The sequence below is a fragment of the Marmota monax genome, unplaced genomic scaffold (genome assembly GCF_021218885.2).
Source record: "Marmota monax isolate L192 unplaced genomic scaffold, Marmota_monax_Labrador192_F-V1.1 WCK01_AAM20220418_F8-fsc00044, whole genome shotgun sequence".
Lineage (NCBI taxonomy): Eukaryota > Metazoa > Chordata > Mammalia > Rodentia > Sciuridae > Marmota > Marmota monax.
In genome coordinates this window covers 12,098,594-12,120,091 of record NW_026695198.1, presented here as the reverse complement: position 1 = coordinate 12,120,091, position 21,498 = coordinate 12,098,594, and the positions used below count along the sequence as shown (strand labels likewise).

The 21,498-nt window shown below is 37.9% G+C and overlaps 1 protein-coding gene across 8 annotated transcripts in view; it reads right to left on the bottom strand.

The window, feature by feature from the left end:
• Fam110b (family with sequence similarity 110 member B) overlaps window positions 1-21,498 on the bottom strand; it is a 183,640-nt gene that overhangs the window by 105,271 nt on the left and 56,871 nt on the right. For all 8 annotated transcript variants that reach the window (XR_006848267.2, XR_009225321.1, XR_006848269.2 and 5 more), the window contains one exon: window positions 10,403-10,452. The gene's annotated coding sequence lies outside the window, so the exon portion shown is untranslated. The remainder of the gene's footprint in view (window positions 1-10,402; window positions 10,453-21,498) is intronic.

Below are 21,498 nucleotides of genomic sequence, written 5' to 3'. Positions count from 1 at the left end.
AGAGAGACTCCACTCACCAGTCACAAAATATACCCCAAAGGCATATTCCCAATGCCCACCTCCCCCTTGAGACACACCCTACTTGCCTTCAGTTACCACTCAGTTAATCCCTAACAAGGGATTAATTCACTGATTATGTTAATGCTCTCATAACCCAATCACTCCATCTCTAAACACTTCTACTGTCTCACACGTGAGCTTTTGAGGGACACCTCACATCTAAACTATAACACATCTTCTAGGATATGAAAGCACTGACTTCATGGAAAATCTCTGTCTTCTCTACAGAACCTAGTGTTGGACTTTCTATATTGACCACAGGATAGTGAAATAGAATACATGAGCAAATGCCCTAAATTTTAGCTCTGCGTCCTAAAGTGCAATCCCCAAACATTTCAGTTACATGAAGGTTCCTCTCACTTTAAATAACCCCATAGCATCAGCGCCAGCTCTTGAATGCATTTCTGTACTTCTTGCCCACAATCACAGCATATAATCTTGCATGAGTAATAAATACATGCTGCTATTTTAAGAAAAAGCTTCATGGGAAACTTCAAGTATGCATGACATAAGTGTGCATAATTATGTTTAACATGAGGAAGTTTGAATGACTAGACCCGTATCAAAACAAATATGTAATTAAAGAGCATCATTTGTTATGAAATTCATCTAAGGTCTTTTTTGAAAGTTCTAAGTTAACAGACGCTACAGGATGGTTGTCTTGAAAAGGGTCATATCAAAACTTCACAGGCTGTATATTCAATGATATTCCTTGGGAGAAATTACATTGCTAGAATAGAATCACCATATTCTTCTCTCCTTCTATCTAATTACATTTTTATCCCAGTCTAGCTTCTTTCTAGATGGTAACCTAGGGTAAACTGCTTAACACCTTATGCTTCTATCTTCTCATCTCTCTAGCATGAATTCTGTGAATTAATGACTTATGTGAATTAAATGAGTTTTAGACACAGAGAGCACTTATGGGGTGCCAACCACTTCGTAAACCTCATCAAAGCTCTCCTGATGGCTGCTGGAAAAAGGAAATATTCAGGCCAAATAATAATATTGTCAGAAAAATTGACTCCTCTCAGAAAAAGAAGTATGCTCTATAAATATACAATAATCAAACTCTTAGCACAATCCAGATAATCATATATTGCCCTAGCCATTCGGAAAATCATCTTAAAGAAATAATTCAGGCTGCATACAAAAACAAACAAAAAAACAGAAAAGAGTATTTATCATAGTTTTTTTTTGTATAGGAAATAAATTTTTAACCTTTACCAATAATCAGTTGATAATTATGATAAGATATAAATAAAATTAAGTGAACATTAAAATTATTTAAGTGATATTATAGATAAATACTTATTCAATGGAAATAAGATATTAGGAGACAGTCATATATTTATGTGTATACTAGACTCCGATTTTGTTAAAATCCTCTGCATATACATATATATATATATATAAATATGTCTGTGAATACATACATAGAAAAGGTGAATAGGTTTTATCTCTGCATGGTAATGATGGCTAATTTGTCAAATCTGTTTCATTTTTCTACTCTGCTATTGCTAACATTGAGCATAAATTATTTATAAAAACTTCATAACTTTTTCCTTCACTTCTAATCAAGACAAAGAAATAAAAACTGTAGGTGACATTTTTTTTTTCTCCTTCTGGTGGTAGGTATGAAAACTGGGGCTCCATGAATGCTAAGCATGTGCTCTATCACAGAGCTACAACTCCAGCTTGCAGGTGGCAAGTTTTTAATAAGTAGCCTTTCAAAGTCTCAGGCCTACAGATTCTTGCAGCCTCATGCCCTGCTCTGGCCTGCTGCCAGCCTACACAGTGCAGCTTGGCTTTGTTAACCCCTATGTAAGTGTCAGCTCTTGCAAACAGGATTTTGATGGGCTAACCATTCCCAGCCATCAGTCAAACCACTAGGTTGGAAACCAAAAGCTCAGCTTGGAATTGTCGGCCAATTTGCTAATTATTATCAGACATTAGGACAAGCCTCTGTTGGCACTGGTGCAAGGGCTCATTGCTAAATAAGCCTCAGATATGTCATCCTTTAGTTATTTGAACAATCCTGTCTTTTTATCTAAAGATATTCTAATACACTTGGAATATCTGTAGATTTAAGTGTCTGGAAAGAAGCCAGTAAGTTTAAGTGATAGAGAAAATAGAAAATAATTTCTTTGGATATAAAGTTAGAAACATTAGTGTGATTCAAGATGGACTGGAATCTTGGCACATTTTGAAGCTTTCTGGTTTGTTACTGGCATGGTGGGAACTGAGTTTAAAATAAGGTAAAGCAAAGGAATCGTATTTCAGCGTGTCAACCTATACTGAATATAGTCTTTCTTCCACAGTTTTAAAAATCTTGTGAATCATAGCTCAGTGTCATTAATACATTATGGTTCAACAGGTTTCAAATATCAGAAAGTTATCTCTCTTTACATGTATATGTTTTATGGTTAATTTCATTATATCTAGAGATCAATTCTTAAAATTCCACAATAGAAATAATGAGCAAATGGGAACTGTTTAACAGAAATCTGCCTTCAAGCAAATTGAGCTCTGCTCCATCTGTATCAGGTAAGTACGGAATTACCTGTAAAGCCTAGGCATCTTTTTTACACTGAAAATAATCACCCACCAGTTTCATTTTTTTTTTCAAAATTGTGACTTTATTTAGAATCCTTATTTTTTCTCTATATACAAATAACAATATATATGGCAATTCTGTGTTCTTCTATAGCAAAGAAACAATTCTTACCATATAATTCTATTAATAATTCTATTAAAGGCAGTGACAATAACCATAGGAATGTTTTCATTTTGGGAATGTGAATCACCTGTAACATTTATCACTTGGTGTTTTTAACAAGAATAATATTGTGTCCTTGGAGAATGAGGAAGAAGTTATTCAAAGAGAAAGGATCCTTTGAAAGTATGAACCTCAGAATAGTTTCTAAATAAAGAAGGAAATCTGTGTCACTTATTTAGGGATCTTCCTTGGGTTAATAATATATGCTTTATGGACACAACATAAAAAAAGGCAATTGCTCCAAACATTGCTGGAACAGACTGTAAATCTCTAGTGATAATTGAAAGTCGTTTTTGAAGATGTGAGTTTTCCCTATGTAGGGCACCTTTTCTAAGCACAGGTCTCAGTGTATGGGGGAGAACAAGCAAATGGAAAGATAAGTTTTATTGCTATATTACTTTTATCATGTGTATGATATGAGCCTTGAAACTGGATGTGACTTGAAGGATATTTCTTCACCTGGAAGAAACTTTCTTGGGTATCTCTTTTCCTTTATTTTCAAAGTCAGATTACAAGCTCATTTAAATTTCAATTATTCAATTGCATTCCTCTTGAATGACTGCTCATGATCTTTGCCAAGTCAGTGCTCCCATTCGGGGGGAGATGCTATTTTAATTCCATTGCAGACAGGTCTTCTCATGAAGAGGAGAGCTTAAATTCCTCTTACATGGAAAGGAATATGATGAATGTTTTTTTTTTTTTTAATCATAAAGTTTGAGTCAAGCCTACACATGCAATTGCTGTACTCAATTATACAGAAGTCTCTTAAATTAATGTCCCAGAAATGTTCTGTAATAGAAATAAATGACCCAGAATCCTAACAGATTAGTGGAAAAGAACTACAAGAGTCCAGAGGGCAGTGACAGGAACATCCCACCCAATATCTTGATGGCATTCTGCAAAATTTACAGATTAAAGAAGGTTTTCTAGTTTTCAGTATCCTCCCCACAAAAGGTAAGCAGGAATTCAGATTTATTTCTATTGTTAAAAACACAAACAAGGATAGACTTTACAAAGGTGGTACTCAGTATCCTGTCACACTGAAGAGATGACACCAGGGATATCAGTGTTCCTGGCTGAGTTAGTCAGCTTCATCTGGCTCACAGTTTTGGAGATTTCAGTACATGACCAATTGGTTCCACTGCCCTGGGTCTGTGGAGACACAGCATCTTGTGGCACAAGCAGCTGAAGTGGAGGCCAATTTATCACCTCATGGCAGCCAGGAAAGGAACAAACAAAGGAAGAGGTTGGGATCCCATTATCCATTTCAAGAATAATGACCCAAGACCTCTCCCTAGGCCCCAACTCCTAAAGGTTTCCACCATTTGCCAAGACCACCAAGCTTAGGAACAAGATTTTAATACTTGAGTCTTTAGTGGACTTTCCAGAGCCAAACCAAAGAATTAGTTAATTTCACTTTGTCTACAATGGGTGCAGCTCATCCATACAAGATAGAGTAGATCCTGGCTTCTTTTGGGTGAAAAATCTTACAGGTCTTGCTTCCCCATACTCCTGATGGGTGGTCCAGTTAAAGAGAATGAACGTTCCACCCTAGTCCCTGAGATGCCTTTGGTGATACAGAGGCAGAGCCTGCACTGATGGACAGATCCTCATTCCCCAGGACACAGCAGGATGATCTTTTTTATTTGTAATTATCCTTCTTCTGAAAATGTCTTCATTTTCAGTAATAAAACTTATATAGGATTTCTTCTACTTCTTTGTTCTTTTTGCAAAATAATTCTGTTCTCCAGAAATATACTATATACTGTGTACCTTTTGGGAGGATGTATTTTATAGGAGAGGAAAAAAGAAAAATTCTACTGACAATGAAGAAAAAAGCAACACCAAAGCACTGTTATTTTAAAATATGGGTTGGCCTCAGTTGTGTGAAATTAGTTGGAATTTCAGTTAATCTATCTTCCTTTTTGATTTACTAGTTTGGAGATGCTCTGTAGACTGTGCTCACTCATGCCTTTATACATATTTCTTTTCAGCATAATTCTCTGACCTAAATCGCAGTGAAATGGAATGCACTGCACCAGTTTTTTTTTTTTTTTAATCTGAACAAACTGAAGTCATCCAACTGCGTAACACATTCCACCTGTAAAATTCAATGTTGGAATCATGTATTAGTGATGTCATGCACTTTGTGGAAATGTGAGCCACTGTGAGGAAGCCAGATGGATGGTGATCTGCAGTCACACTGATAAGAAAGTATCCTCCTCCCCAGAAGGTCAGTGAAGCTTGTTCCACAAAGGCACTGTCATCCTAACATTGTAGTGTTAATAAGACCCAACAGACCCAAACAAGAGGAGAGTCTAGGAACAGAGCCACATACATACCACTGATTTTGACAAATACACTCAGACGATTGAAAAAAAAAAAACAAACATGAAAAGCGTTTTCAACAAATGAAGATGGAACAATTGAATATCCATTTGGAAAAAAAACCGTAGACTTGGACGCCTACTTTGCAAAAATATCAATCTGAGATAGATCACACACATAGAAGTCAAAAACAAAAATTATGCAGCATTTAGAATAAGAAGAGCAACCTTGCAGTGTAGACATTTTCTGAAATCCCCAAAAAGATCTCTATAAAATAATCAATAAATTGGTCTTTAAAGAATTAAAAATGTCTGCTTGTCAAATGACACTTAATTGAAAAAGCAAGATAGTAACTGTGGGGCAACAGATCTAATACATAAACCTGAAAAAATATTTAGCCAGGAAAAAAAAAAAAAAAAAAACGCCTATAAATCCATAACAAAAGAATAACAATCCAACTTCACAAAAAGAACAAAAAAAAACTTGAACACATTTCACAAAGAAGAAATAAATGATCTGCAAGCACATGAAAAGGCACTTAGCATCGTTAGGTATCAAGGAAATGAAAATCAAAACTTCAATGACACTTCATAGTCACTCAAATCGCTGAAAATGAAGAAATTTTCATTGTTGGAGAGGATATGAAAGAACTGCAACCCTCCAGCACTGCTAAGAGAAAGCTTGGAAGTTTCTATAAAGTTACTGAAACATTTATCTTCTGACCCAGCAATTCCACTCTCAGGTACCACTCAAGATATATGGAAATATATGTCCAAGAAGACTTACTCAGCAAAATTTACAGCAACTTCATTCAAAATGCACAATACAAACACTAACAGGAAAAGAGATAAATGAACTGTGGTGTATGCACACAATGGAATAAATACTACTATCAATGAAAGGGAATGATCTACAGATATGACGAGGAAGACAAAAGTCAAAGACATGGTACTGAATAAAAGGAACCAGCACAAAGAGCCATTGCTAAAGGATTCCACTCATATAAATTTTAAAAACATAACAACTGATTCAGGAAGAATGAAATCAGGACAATGATGCCTTCCAGAGCTGGATAAGTGGGAATTAACTGGAAAATGGAAAGACAGAATTTGCTGGGATGATGCAAATGTTCTACATCTTTTTTTTTAATTAAAAAAATTTTTTAGTCATAGCTAGACACAATACCTTTATTTTACTTATTTGTTTTTATGTGGTGCTGAGGACCAAACCCAGTGCCTCATGTGTGTTAGGCAAGTGCTCCACCACTGAGCTACACCCCCAGCCCAAAAGTTCTGTATCTATACAAAGGTTATTTATTATCTGAGTGTCTACATTTATCAGAACTTGTTTAACTGTACAATTTTTTTTAAAAAATAATCTTTTCGTTGTAGATGGACACATTATCTTTATTTGTTTGTTTTTATGTGGTGCTGAGGATTGAACCCAGTGCCTCACATGTGTGAGGCAAATGCCCTACCACTGAACCCCAGCCCCAGCCCAACTGTACACTTAATATCAGTGAATTTTACCTCAAAAACCTTCTATTCTGTTAAAAATTACCAATAGAGTATGGTTATAAAGTCTTACAAAAGGTTTTATTCCTGATCTGATCATTTCAATAAATTATTTTAAGTTCTTTTGAACCTTTATTCGAATCCTATGTATCTGTAAACAGATGATGACTCTCAATCCCACATGCACTTATGACAGTTAAAGTCAATGAAACAGTGTCATAATGTGCCTTTTCATTAAGATTACTTTATGAAGATCTGAGAATACTTTTACCTATTCATATGTAGGCTATATTATAAAATTTATCACTGTTAAAATCCATGTAAGATAGGTTTCTTTATTGTTTTCAATTAATATTTTAACTGCTTAGCTTCTAAATGGCCAATTTTCTTTTATTTGTCTCATATTTGTAATAAAGCAGTTTTCAGGATGGAATGAATGTATATTTTATACAACTAAAATATATGCAATTATACATGTGTATGTGTGTCAATTTATTTATTTATTTATTCACTCACCCACTTATTCATTCATTCATTCACTTATTCATTCATTTATTTATTTACTTACTTATTCGCTTATTTATTTGTTTGTTTGTTTATTTCTGCATCACTATTTCTCTTGTTGATTCCTATATCATTCCTTAACTCACAGCTAAGTTTCTTGAGGTTAAAAGAACACTTTTAAAAGAATATTGGTTCCAGGTATGGGGATGCACACCTGTAATCCCAGTGACTTGGGAGGCTGGGCAAGAGGATCACAAGTTCCGATCTAGCATCAATAACTTGGCGAGGCCCTAAGCAACTTAGTGAGACCTTGTCTTAAAACAAAAAATAAAAGGAGCTGGGGGTATGGCTCAGTGGTTAAGTACCTCTGGGTTCAATCCTCAGTAACCCTCCCCTCCAAAAAAAAACAAATAACCAACCAAAAAAAAAAAGCCTTGGATTTAAATCTCTGTTGTGTTTCCTAGTAGCTATATGAATTTAGTTTAAATTGCTTAACTTCACTGAGACCCAGTTTCCTCATCAATACAAACACTTGACATGACATTTCACAATAGCTACTTCATAGCTTCAAAAGGAGAGGAGAGGAAAGAGCTGTGCCTCTTGCAACTGAGGGGTTGTCTTCCCCGTGGAGAATTTTTAAAACAATAAAAAAGTCACCTGCTGAGGATTCTAGAACACATCAGTGACAAAACAGCTTCCCTGTGGGTAAACTTTTCCAAGGACATTACATAGGACAATTCAAAGCAGACAGTGGGCACCACCCCTGAATGAAAGAGGAGCAAATGCAACACAAGCCCCAGGTAAGGCCCGGGAATAGTGAGCCCCAGGGAACACTTTTCAAAAAGTGCTGGCCCGGTGCTGGAAGGGCACTAACCATTCAATCCCTGCAACAGTCCCAGGAAGCAGACTCTACTCTCACCATTTTATGGTGGAGGAAAGTGATGGAGAGATCACTAACTTCTCCAGCCACCAAATGGCAAATAGAACAGAGGGCACGCTGGTAGTGAACCCCAAAGAAACAGCTTTGAACCAAGAAGCCACAGGACTGTTTCTGAGCTACAAGACCATTTCAGGGTCTTAACAGGAAGAGCTTGAGGGGCATGAAAGGGGGCACACTGATTTAAAACAGTTTGTTTCAGAGAATTTGGACCCTTAAGAAAAAATTTAAAAATAAGAAAAAATGAAATTAAAAAATGAGAAAAATCATTAAGTCATATAGCTTAAGAAAATAAACTACAGACTAATTTCCCAGTGTCCAGGAAATAGAAAAGAGTGGCCCTGCCAAAAATATTACACTTAGATGCCCAAACATGCCCTGTATGTGTGGGGTGTGTGAATCTAGCTTTGTTCAGGTCCCTCTACTAAGAGCCCCCTCAGCAGTCTGCCCCAGAGGGGAGCTGCCTGAGGGGACCTGTGAGCTCACCCACCCAGTACTCTGGCCAAGTGGAGCAGGGACCCACCACCAGGGCCCACATAGAGGAGCAGAGCCCTCCAGACTGCCCACAGCTAGGCCACATGGCAGGGACATCAGCCAAGTGCGTTTTCATGCAATGAACTTGCCCTTGACCACATGATGTAAATAAATCAAGGAGTAATTAGATTCTGTCACCCTCATTTACCAGCTTTAGGGAAGAAAAGCAGTTCATTCCCGCTAAAAATGCAGGCTTCCTTACTCTGAGCCTTGGGTTCTACCTTAGCCACTAAAGTCCAAGACCACGAGGAGAGAAAGGAGAGGACACATAAAGAGTTCACAGTCAGGGTTCCAGACTGCATGACAACACTCCTGTAATGACACTTGGAGTGGGGCTGAAAGACCCGGGTGGGTGGGCTGTCATAATGACATTGGAATGCATGTTAACCACCAAAAGCCCACAGAGAACAGAGCATCAGTTCAAATAAACTATGCATCTATATGAAAATTTAATTAACCCATCAAAAAACAAAATGTTCACACACACATACACATGAGCCTGAGCAAACGTAAGCTCTCATCTAACTTTAGTCAAAGCAAATCCAACCTTCGCTTTAGGCTATAAACATGTCATCCTGGGCAATTTATAAGGGAGGCCTCAGCAGACAAGTGAATTACGACCTCATGAAGGTTTTCATTTTAAATGTTATCTAGCTCTATGAAAATGCAACCGAATTCTTAGGTTCACATAACATTTCACTGTATTCTTTTTGATACTTCTTATTTAACATTTCCCCACATTATGTTTCGTAAGTTAAACACACTTTAATAAATTGTAGAAATTGCACTGGTACCAGAAAGCAAATTAACACCTAAATTTTAATTTTTTCAACCATTACCTAACTTCTATACAGACTCTTCCTGACAAAAAAGCTATAAGTATCAATTATTCCAAAATTAATGACAAAATTTCTAGCTTAAAAGAGTTAAATATTCTATACTAGCAGTTGGCAAACTTTTCTATAAAAGACCAAAGAGTAAATATCTTCTGTCTTGCAGGACACTACAGTGTGAAGTGTGAAAACAGTCATAATCAACACATGAATGAGTATCTTGTCATGTGCCAATAAAACTTTATTTATGAAACAATGAGCTGGATTTGTCCCCCAAAGGCCATAGTCCGCAACCCCTCATCTAGACTAAACTAAAATAATGTATAGAATCTAGTCTCTAATATACACTGCAAATTGAAACTTCAAAGCCAAAAAGAACCAAAAATAAGCAAATTATAATTGTAGATGTGGTCAAAGTTTCTGAGTTCTGGATGTTGCTAGTTTTCATCAAAAAATGTAAGATTTGAGGGTGTCTATCTCTTACAATTTGGATATGAAGTGTCTCCTGAAAAGTTCATGTTAGACAATGCAGGAATGCTTAGAGATGAAAAGATTTGATTATGAGAGCTGTAGCCTAAATCAGTGGACTAATCCACCTGATGGATTACTAATTTTAATGGGTCAATGGGTGGTAACTGTGGGCAGGTGGGGCATGGTTGGAGGAAGTAGGTCATGGAAGGAATTTGTCCTTGGCTTCTTGCCATAAGCTAAGCAGCCTTCCTCTGCCATGCCATTCTAAGATGATGTTCTGCCTCTAAGTTGTTCTTGTCAGTCATTTTGGTCCCAGTGACATAAAGCTGACCAATACACCATCTTTTCTTGTACAGTACACATTAACAGGTGTTAATGCTGATCACTGCTGGAGTACGTTTCACGTGTGATATGAGATGGCTAAACAAAGTGAGCTACTTACAAGAGGTGATTCATTTGACCAGGTTTGATTCTTAACAGGTCCTATGCACCCTGAAAAGAAAAAAAAAATCACTCTGTCACTTAAGAGCACAATTGATTCACTCAACTTCAAAAGACCACTGAAAATACCACGCTTGGAAAAACACACAAAACAGTAGGGAGCAGAGAAAAAGCACAATGTGTCCTTCTCAAATGACACAAAAGAATGCGTATTCACAGGCTAAAGGAACATTAATTAAAATGTAATTATCAGATCAGCAATGGTAACTATTTAAATATCAAGAAGGAGCATAAGCCCAAGTGGGAAGGAGAAAAGAAAAAGGCAAAAAAGACACTGCATCACCTAAAATATAGCAAACCTATTCAAATAAAGTCAGTTAAAACAAGAGTCACAGGAAAAGACAAGAGGGGGAGTATGAATCCATGCTGTAATCTGCTCACATTTGACCATATGTCTTCCTAATATTACTAATTTAAAAAGCCAGAGTATGTATTGGAGTTTGTATTTTTCAATCATGTTATAAAATGATCTTCAGCACTTGCAATTTTTGAAGTACATTACAGAGCCACCCTCACAAATTTATAATGAAAGATGACAACTCTCTATAATAAATATAAATGAATATGAATGATTTCTGGGTCTGCTATATAAATTCACAATGAAATTAATACTTCATTACAAGTTTTGAAGCAAAAATAAAACTTGGTCAGAGAGAGATCAAACAACAACAACAATAATAAGACCCCAAGCACCACACATGGACTAGTCAGATCTGAGCAAATGCTCCATCCCGGGAGGTCCAGCAGGTAGCTGCTCTGGACTTTTAATACTGCAGTTTTTAGTACGTCAGTGCATATGCTGAGACCCTGCTGCCCTCTGACCCTGCTGTTAACAGTCCTGGATGGCAAGGCCAGTATGGCTGCCTTGGGCTGCTGACCTCATTACAGTAAGCAAACTCCTGGAAACCCAAGATCCCAAAGGCTGCTGCTTGGAGTCCTTTCTGGAATAAGAGAGGGCATAAATAACTATCTGAGTTCCCAAATATTTTCTCTCACCTTCTGTTTGATTCTTTCCAAAAAAAAAAAAAAGGTACCACTTGGAGAATTAGTTGTCATCTATAGTAATTCAATACTAAATCAAATAGCCCACCTGGTAATGCCACATAAAAAAATGGACAGAAAAAAAGGACTGCAAAAGTGTTATGAAATAATGTTTAAGACACGAGTAAATATATAACTAGCCCCCCAAAAGGACTAATGAACTAAACGGGTTACTTCTATAAAAATACATCTACCTACACGTAGAAGCCTTCCGCTTTTGAAGGACATGCGTCTCCCTATTCCCATCGAAAATCCACCTACAAATATACTGGTCCCAGGGCTTCTCAGTCAGTGTAGAATACCAAGGATCCAGAAAGCATATTCTCACCTCCTCCTTTATTCTGCATCCTCCATCTTGCTCTACCTGCTAAACTCGTAGTCTACCCTCCTACTCTTTTGTGTCTACTTGTTTAGTTGTGTGTATCTGAGGAAATGTAGCAAACTATAATGGGAATTCTATAACTCTCCTTCTGAAAAGCCACAGTGATTGTTGACCTATTTCTCACTAATGAAGTTGAGGCCCAGGGTGAAATACAATCAGTCCTCTGTACCCATGGGTTCCCTACCCCTGGACTCAACCAAACTCAAATCAAAAATATATATATTTTTCAATTTCAACATGTACAGACTTTTTCCCCCATGGCATCATTCCTTGAACAATACAATATAAAATTACTTACACAGTATCCGTATTGTATTAGGTATTATAGAACATCTAGAGATGCTTGTAGACTATATGCAAACACTTTGTCATTTTGAATAACGGATTTGATGCTTGATGGATTTTGGTATCTTCAGGAGTCCTGGAGCCACTCTATTATAGGTTCTGAGGGACACTATATTATTTTTCTTTTCTTTTTCAGGTACTCTAGAGCTAACCCAAGGCCTCACACATGGTACACAAGCACTCTACCACTCAGCTACATCCTCAGCCTTCCAAGGGACATTGTATATAAAACTTGTGTTGGCTCTTGTTCAATTAGGGATGAAAGAAAACTTCAGATTCATACCTCAATTTGTTCTCAGGAAAAGGGGATCTGGTCATGTAGATGCCAACTACAACTAGTTAGGCTAGAATTTTCCTAGAAGAAAACTTGATCTGGTCTTGTGGGTGCCAACTACTCCTAGTTATGCTAGAATTTTCCTGTCAGGAGATTTCATGCCCTCAACTCCCAATTTACAACATATAACAAGATATACTGAACAAAAGCAGAAAAAAATTGTTTAAGTGAGCTAAAGTTCCAGAAAATAATAGAAAAAATAATTTAAGTGAGGTCAAATATTGAACAAAAGCTTATAATAAATCAAAAAAATATTGACACAAAATAATTAAAATATTTTACTGAGGTACCAAGGCTCTGGTCTTAACCCTCTTCTTACCTATCTATACTGGCAGCCTTAGGGACCTGTGTGGCTTGGGACACAATACCAACTCCCTCATTTACACCTCCAGTCCATCCTTTCCCCTTAACTCCAGACTGGTACATCCAATGCCCACAAAATGGCTCCAAGCGATGTCAACAGCATGTCAAACTGAGCTCCTCCCCACACACCATACTCCTCTCCTACCAATTGCTTTGGACAGAAACCCTGAAATCTTCTCTTACCTTCTTCTTTCTGTCACATCATAGACACAGGTTGTTTTTAAATCCTATACACTCAATTTTCAAAGAATTTATGGAACTTGAACATTCCTCACCGCCTATACAGCTAGACATTTGTCCAAGATGCTATCGCTGTGATCTCTTTGCCTGTGCCCTCTGGAAGACCCTAGCAGCTCCACAGTCTTCTCAGCATAGCAACCTTGGGATAGCCTATTAAAACTGACGTCAAACCATGTCACTCCCAAATGACTTCCCACCACCTTTAAGCAAAATTAGAAACCTCCAATGGCTCAATGGCCCTTTCCACTGTGGCTCCCAGTGAACTGTGACCTAACCACCAGCAGCATGATACCACCCCAACTCCATAAAACATAAGCGAATCCCACCTGGCTGCACATGACAGCCACCCTCTGCTCCAGGGACTTTGCCTCTGTCTCAGATCATTTTCCACAGAAAGCTACAGGACTCACCTCCTTCCTGCCCTGTCCTGTCCCAAACATCCCATCCTAGTGAATACTTCCCTGGCCCAAAGTGTGTTGGTTTTCTGTGATATAACAAACTCTGCAGCCTAAACCAACATCATTTTTATTTAAGAGTCTTCACAGGCTGAGGTCCAGGCATGGCTTAGTTAGGTCATCTGATCAAGGTATCATCTGGGACACCTTTCTCTCTAAAGGCCTCGGGTCTGTACACTTGGGAAAAAATCAAGATCCCTGTGGTTGAAAGATGGAGGCCCACTTTTCAGATCCCAGAAGCTGCTCACAGTCCCCAGCTCTGTGGCTTTTCATAGATCCTGTTAAATGTGGCAGCTCACTTCTTGAAAGCCAGCAGCAGAATCTCTATTCTGGCTGCTGAGATGGGGTCTACCAGAAAGTTAGCGAGTCACAAAGTGATAGCCCCTCATCTTCACCATGCTGGTAGGGCCTGCTCACCCCCAACAAGAGCTATCTAGAACACTGCCCTGCAGCCTCTCTAAAGCTGCCACTCCCACACACCCTGCAATATAGACATCCATCCCTGTCTCTGTTTCATTTTCCTCTATCACACTTTTTACCATTTGAAAAACTAAATTCTTTATGTACTTTTCTTCTGTGTTCTTCGCTTCATGTCACTAAAGTCTCAGGAGGACAGAACCTACTGTCTCTCTATTTTCTGCTATATCCCCAGTCTCCAGAACAGTGCCTGGCTCAGAGTGAGCTAAGAATACATGTAAACTTGAACCAGTGCATTATTTACTACATCAGCTGCCTTAAAATCATCAGGACTTCAGCATCTCTGCTGCTAAATTGCAAATTTCTATGCCCTTTATTTACAGTTAACCACACTGCATCAGAACTTTGTTTAGTCACACAAGATGAAATTAAATGTTATCCTTCCCATGGTAACAAAGACATACAGTTTGATTTTCACGTCAAGTTCCATTGCAAACATGGAAAATTTTACCCAACTATGTGGTGAGAACTCCACATGGCATATTTGGAAAACCAGAATTTTAGGACTTATGTAAAAACAGATGTATTCACTCTCTGTTTCCCAGGCTTACAGATAATTTTTTTTGCTGATTTTTTTTTTATTATTCTAAAAATTCTTTGGTTGAACAGTTGAAGGAATAGGAAGTGTGTGCCCAACTTTCTTTGAATACTGACTCCAAGAAAAACCACAAGTATGTGATTATGTCTGTAATTCCAACAGAGAGAAGTATGAATTTCAGAAACAATGAACATCTATGACTGGAGGAATCAATGTTACGGATCCATTATCCATCTCATTTAAAGGAATGCTGCTTCTTTGCAAGAGGTGGAGGAGAATGCTAGACCAAGAGCCATGAACATGAAATATGACTCCTTATAAAACATGTTATTTGAGATGCATTTTAACTTATGTGCCTCTGGTTAACAACTTTTTTCAAGTGATTTTAAAAACCACAAATGTATAATCCCTTAAATACTCATAAACCTAGTTGCAAAAGCAAGTTCTATAATAAACTGATGATTTACCTGACAACATACCTGGTGAACACTTATGTGGTCCCCCCAAAAGTACCCAAAGATGAGCAGACCACCCTAGCTATGGCAGATCCTGAAAAACAGCCTGGTTTTTCTTTTGTGTCTTGTTTATGCTTTCTCGTTCCATTTCAACAAAACTACTGCTATTAATGTAATTCAGGAACAGAATACGTTTCTAAATCTCCCTTGTCACTGACAAAGGAACATTTATTTCTGAACTGCTTGACAGTTTCTGTATCTGGCCTCTCCACTCTCAGCATCCACATAATTTCCAGGTTAATCTGCCAAAAACGATGATTTTGGCAAGTCACTCTCCTCTGATCATCAACTCAGAGTGGCTCCCCGCGGCCCAGCTTGTCAAGTTCATTTCTCTTCCATGACCCTCATTGTCAAGTTGTTGACCTAGGTTAAGCCCTTAGCCTGGATCAATTTGGTTTCTATGTTAATTGCAAGACTGCATAGTTGACTCCAGGCCTCATGGGGCCACCACTAACCTGGGGGTGAGTGGATGAAGGATACAGAACAATAAATGAAAATCACAAACATCAAATTCTCAGCCCTACCATTGAAAATGTAATAACATCTCCATGTGTGAAGGATAGAACCGCTTCTCTTCGCCATAAAAACAAAGTTTAAGAAGTAAAAAAAAAAAAAAAATCTGCAACACCCAGTCTTCATCAACTCAAAGTAATGGTGTTATGGTCATGTGCCACATAACGCCATTTTAATCAATCATGAACACATATCTGAAAATAGACCTGAAAAATGCCTATCCACCAGTGACCTCGCAGCCCTTGTCAAGTCAATGCTTTATTACTCATGTGCTTGTGTGATGCCGATGTGAATAACATACTATGCTGCCAGTCATCAAAAAGGCCAGCACACAATTATGTACAGTATGTAATTCTTGACCATGATAACAAATGACTCTGCTGGTGGTTTATGTATTTACTAACTACACTTTTCATCATTATTTGAGTGTACTACTTATTGAAAAAAACAAAGTTTTTTAATAGGCAGTGTTATGCCAGCAGCAGCCTCATATATCTCCTGTTTACTGACTGTGTCACCTGACTGCATCAAGAGGCCACGTCATGTGATTGACCTGTACCATTTGGCTTTGGGTAGGCACACTCTGTCATGCTCGCACGACAGAATCACCTATCAATGCAGTTCACAGAAAAGTCCTGTCATTCAGCAATATGTGACTATGTAAGCATCGGGGTCAATCTGGCATTTCCTGAGCAGCCTAACTGAACTGAGGGAGAATTCTAAAAATGACCCCAGGATCACCACCCACTTCCCCACAATGGTAAATATCAGGAACTCTAATTTTACTCTCATGATTAAGATATTATACAGCCCACTGGACTTCAGATAGGGAGATTATCTAGATGGGCCTACCTTAATCTTCTGACCCTTTAAAACAGAGTTCTCCTGGCTTGTCACAGAGGAGAAACCAAAAGCACCTGAAGGATTTGACAAGGGATATTACAATGTTCCCAAGATGATCCATATGGCATAAAATTGCAAATGCTTTCTAAAAGCTTCTAGAAATTAAAATCAGTCCCTAGCCAACAGCCAGGAAACAGGGACTGAGGCCCTGCCAAAAACTTGAATGAGCTTAGATTCTTCCCTAGGGCCTCACCTGAGAACATAGGCTGGCCAGCACCTTGAGTGTTAGACTCCAGGGAGGACCCAGCTGAACCACGTGAGGTCCCAACTCAGGGAACTGGGTATTGCTGTGGAATTTTGTTACCCAGTAACAGAAAACTGATATGCTTCCTATAGGCCTACCCTCTGTTCTCACAAAAATACTGTTATCCCAAAAGCACAGCATTGTCTGTGAACACACACGCAACTAATAGGTGGAAAAGAAAGAAAGGCATAAGAGGCCTTGGAGGAAAAGTCCATCCTTCCTATAGAACTACGAAATCTGGGGGAGAAAATGGAATCTGTTATGACAGTGACTGGTTTGTTTTAGTTTTTCCTAATACACTGTTTTAAAGATCACAATGTATACATCACTTTTCTCAGAGATATTAAAATGGGAATCTGCCCTTCTGTGATATTTGATTAATGTTAATATCAATGATAAGAACATTAAAAACATAAATTACTCAGGTTTCCATGAGGTGAATCCAGAAAAGTGTCTATCTTTTATTCATCAAAATATTAACTGATTATCCACCATAGATACAAGATCATTTGTAATAGAAGAAAAATTGTTTGGAATGCTAATAAAAATCCACAGATTATTACAAGAAAAAGCATCAGAGGATGGTTTTTGTCCACTGCTTTTTTGAGAGTATGCATTACCTACTAAAATATAAATATTCTGAATATAATTTTTCTGTAAGCAAGCTTACAATTATTCCATTTGTGGATCCTTGTTCCCTGTCTATTCCATAGCAGGCATTTACAAAATATAGGTAAGTGAGCAAGTCCCTGCTCTCTAGGCACATTTTATTAAAAGATAGAGAAAAACAAACCTATTAGGAATTGAAACAAGCTATTTAAATCAGTACAATATTAGTGGTATGTGTACCATTTAAGATTCAATGTAGTATGGGAATTATATGTGATGGTAGGAAGAGGCTAATTCAGAAAGTGTTTATCTTCATCCATCCATCCAAGAATATAATAAAATATCTGACCTAATAAAGAGTAGTTCTGACACTTGTACATGCCCAACAATCAAACTACATTTTTTAAAGAAGAAAACTAGCTTTCAGGGAGTATTTCTATCCATTAGCTGCTTAAATATGGAAAGCAATTGATAGTTTCTTAATCGGTTACTAGTAAGTTTCGTATCTGGATACCATGAAATTTTGTCTATGTTTGCAAAGGACACTATTTTACTCACTTAATTTCTAAAGTTTCCAAAAAGAAAGTTGTATCAAAACCAATCTAATTCCTCACAGAGTATAGCATATGAGCATTCTGGACATAAATCAAATGCACCAAGACTTTCACTCTTAACCAAGCAATGTGAAATGACAATAACTGCATTTGTGGGTTTTTTTGTTTGTTTGTTTGTTTGTTTTTTGGTACTGGGGATTGAACCAAGGGCCACTTAACCACTGAGCCACATCCCCAGTCCCTTAGTCCCTTTTGTATTTTATTTTGTGACAGGGCTTCATTAAGTTGCTGAGGCTGGCTTTGAACTTTCTATCCTTCTGCCTCAGCCTCCTGAGTCACTGATTACAGGCATGCATCACCACACTGGACAATAACTATAGTCTTGAGAAGACAGAATGATTAATAGAAAGTGTTCAATGTTACGGTTTAGGAAAAAACAAGCATAGGCATACACATATAGTATTGATCATACTAGTTTTGCTGAAAGGAAATAAAAAATACTAATTTCTATTATTTTACAATGATTTTTTCCCCCAGTGAGAATTTTCCTCATAATCATCTGTGTCTTATTTTAAGGCATTTATTTTTTAAAAGGCTGAGACATTGATTCCTCACACAAACCGTTTTCAAATCCACAGCTGAAAATTATTCCTAAAAGAAATAAACTCAGCATCAGATGTTTAACATCTGCTGTTTTCTAGACAAAGTCAGGAATGCAAAAACATCAGGCTTGGAAGTAACAGCCAGGTGATGAATGCACTGATCAAATGCAGAAAAAAGTGACAACCATGGCCCAAAACCTTCAGTGGTTCATAACCACATGCAAAATTGTGGCGAATGAACACAAAAATAATTAAAAGGTAAGAACATAAGCTAAGTGCAGTGTGTGTTCCTTTAGTCCCACCTATAGTGAGGCTGGGGCAAGAGGATCACTTGAGGTCACTAATGTGAAGCCACTGGAAAACACAGAGACCCCATCTCAAAAAAAAAAAAAAAAAGATTAATGCAAAACAAAAACAAAACAGCACCAAGAACTTTATATACACTTAGAAATAATTTAGATAAATAATTAAGATGACAAATTTTATGTTCTTAATTTAAACTGGAGGGAGGGCAGAGGGAAGGAAGGCAGGGATAGATGACATAACATTTTCAGATATGACACCTTGAGACCTGGTAAGAAGGAGAGGCAGGAAGGGGTTGGAACCTGGATGTCCCTATCCAATAAAGGGAAACTCCCCTGTGGGGGTGAAGGTGTCCAGAATCAGAAATTCCAAGTACTACCATGGTGTGAGGTCGATGGTAATATTCCTTTTAAATAGAAGAAGATTCAGCACACCAAAGGAACCCCGCAAAACCTGTGCTGAAGGAACAGTCAATGCTTCTATTTTTATCTTCACAGTATGAATAGATGATTTTCCTAAAAACGTTTGCAGATGCTTCTGAAAGGGATTAAGTTGCGGGGTGGGAGGGGGCACTGCAAAGTACTGTGAGCTGAAGGACACAGCACCAAGGACCGACTTCTACTATGCTGAAGTATGCTGACAAACCCTACAGTTTCCGCAGGGTTTGAGGATAATGAAGCAAGTATTTAGAATTAGCACTGAGTTTCCTCAGCACACACATAACACCAGGAATGTGAAAAATGAAGCTTTCGTGCTAGTAACTTCTGGAGAAGTTGGAAGACGGTGAAAGAAGCTAATATTTAAATTAAGTCCTACTTTGACATTAATCTTGTGGGTTTTTTTTTCCATAATTCACATATTGGTCACTAAGCACACTCATTCCATTTCTACAAGAAGAAAATATTTTTAAAAACCCTAAAAGCTCAATATTCTTCTACACCTTTTAAGAGCCCAGAAAAAAACCCTCATGTTTTATAATAAATTAAATCATTTACCAAAACAAGCATAATATGCACAAAGATAGACTTCTTCTATTGTTATTTGGTAATAAGTAGTATGGCAGGTATACACACACGCGTGCACACACACACGCGTGCACACACACATACACACACAAACACACACACACACGTGGAGCACAAGAGAAGGGGGTAAGAGAAAAGAGGATAATTAATTACAGTCCTACGAAGTCCACAGTGCCTCTGGTCACCCACTGAGCATCAATGACTAGAACCACAGCCCTGGCCAGTGGCATTCAGGGAATCACTGATGAGGGATATAAGAACAGGAAGAGACCATCACATAATTCCCAGAGGAGACAAAACTGGCAGATTTCAGGCATAGTTCACATATAGCTACAGTTTCTGAAAAAAAAAAAAATTCTATAACTCCAAACCTTGACTACACACATCCTCACCAAACACAAACCACAGACCCAAAGCTTCAGGTACTTAGTATCTACATCTATTCTACATATTGGCTGGGGCTCCTTAACTAGTTCATCCAGCCTAAGAATTGTGAAGTGGCTTAAAATTCTGCAGAATGCTACTTCACTGCTTCCCAAAACTAAAGAGTATCTCATTCTTCTTGTATAGTCTTCACTATTGCACAGGAAAAAAAAAATGTACTGAGTTTCATTTTCTGCTTAATGAGGTTCATTCCTAGGATATTATTTCAGTATTGTTTGGAAATGCCCCCTACCATTACTGATATTTTCTCTTCTAACTCTTCCCACCCAACAGTTTTTGCTTTGAAAGTGTGTTACCATGACAGATGTCAACAACAGCTCTAGAAATCTGTCATGTACCTGAACAGTCTCCTCAGTTTGAGACATGAGACCTTAAGGACCTATGTATGATGTGCAAGTTCTTTCCAATATTTGTAAAATCACCAAACACCGCACAATTGGACTGTGATCATCATAATAAATGGTGACCCCCCCACAGCCATCATCATCATCAGCAGAATGGCACAGTCTATTTCAGGACCGGAGACAGAGTACTGGGCCACGAATGCCTTCCGTCACATTAATCACTCTTCTCACAAATGTCAGTAAGAGCAGGTGACACAAGCTGAAGATTAAGAAATGCTGCCATTTCTGAGTTAAGATATGCCCACAGATTTCTTATCTTTGGATCCATGCTCTAAGTGAGTTTCCAAAGTTGAACTGGCAAGAAGGAAATTTTATATACAGGTACATTGATGGTCCTAAGATTTTTCTGGTCATCTCAAGATTATTAATGGATGACCATGTTGTATGTAAGGAGAATTCTGGATATACACATAGTATAGTGGAAAGAATGTAGTACATGAAATCATGAGTCTTGAGTTTTTTATGTGACAGTTTAACGTCTGGCTCCTTATAACCACTCTGTGACTCAATGTCCTTGTATGTTAGTCAAGTTTTCATTTCTGTGACCAAAATAACTGACAGGAACAACTTAGAGGAAGAAAAGTACCTGTGTGTTCATGGTTTCAGAAATTCAGTCAAGAGTCAGCTGACTCCATTACTCTGGGCCTGAGATGAGTAAAGACATCATGGCAGAAAGGAATAGCCAGGAAAGCTGCTCATCTCCTGGTAATCAGGAAGGGGGTGCGGCGGGCCCATGGTGTGGAGAA